The 1,089-nt window shown below is 56.8% G+C and overlaps 1 pseudogene; it reads left to right on the top strand.

The window, feature by feature from the left end:
* Nucleotides 1-304: 304 nt before the first annotated feature.
* On the top strand, nt 305-739 carry LOC107182248 (annotated as a pseudogene).
* The last annotated feature ends 350 nt before the right edge of the window (nt 740-1,089 follow it).

The following is a 1,089-nucleotide window of genomic DNA, read 5'->3' as shown; positions in this document are numbered from 1 at the left end:
TGCTGAGTGTGCACACATCCTGCTTCCTGACCTCCTCCTGCAGCATAGTCCCTGGTGTGGAAGGAGAGGTCCCTGGGCACGGTGACCAGGACCCCAGGGAGAGCCTGGTTCTCTGAGGGACAGTCAGCACCTCCTTCCAGGAGAAGCCTCAGACACCCGGACCTTTCTCACTTCTTGCCCTTTGTATGTGCAGACACCTCCCATATGCAAATGCCAACACGGCCACAACACACACACACACAGTTGGCGTCCACTTAAATGCAGGGCTTCCTCACCCTGGAGAATACTTTCTAGGGGACAAGGACCTCACCTGCAAGGCATGACTCCCATGTGGCTCTTCCTCTTCCTGCTGTCAGCTCCCAGATGTGAGTGAGCAAAGGGCTTAGATATGAGGAGATGGGAACCCTGGATCTGAGCCCAGGACTCACTGTGTTCTCTCTGTCTCAGGTGTCCTGCCCCAGGTGCACCTGCAGGAGTAGGGCCCAGGACTGGTGAAGCCCTCGCAGACCCTCTCCCTCACCTGCACTGTGTCTGGGGGCTCAGTCACCACCAGTGACTACTGGAGCTGGATCCGCCAGCCCCCAGGGAAAGGGTTGCAGTGGAAGGGATACTGGACAGGGAGCACAAGGTACAACCCCGCCTTCCAGGGCCGCATCTCCATCACTGCTGACAAGGCCAGGAACCAGTTCTCCCTGCAGCTGAGCTCGTGACCACTGAGGACACAGCCGTGTATTACTGTGCAAGAGGCACAGTGAGGGGAAGTCAGTGTGAGCCCAGACACAAACCTCCCTGAGGAGACAATAGGGCTGAGCTTCAGTGGGGAGTCCCAGATATCAGGGGGCACTCAGGACCCACAGCACAGAGAGCAGCTGCAGGAGCAAGGGCAGAGGGCGGTGGGAAGGGAAGGGTCTTCCTGTTGGGCACAGGGATTTCCTCTCAAGCTCTCAGCTGCCTCCAGGCACTGCTCTTCCTTCTCATGTTCTCCCAGCAGACAACAGTGAAGAAGGGACATGTGTTTGCAGGTGACAGGTCAACAGTGATGGGGACTGTCCTTCACAAATTCTAAAAGTGGCTTTTTTTACTCTCTTT

Source organism: Myotis davidii, unplaced genomic scaffold (assembly GCF_000327345.1).
Source record: "Myotis davidii unplaced genomic scaffold, ASM32734v1 scaffold671, whole genome shotgun sequence".
Lineage (NCBI taxonomy): Eukaryota > Metazoa > Chordata > Mammalia > Chiroptera > Vespertilionidae > Myotis > Myotis davidii.
This window is presented reverse-complemented; position numbering and strand designations above follow the sequence as displayed.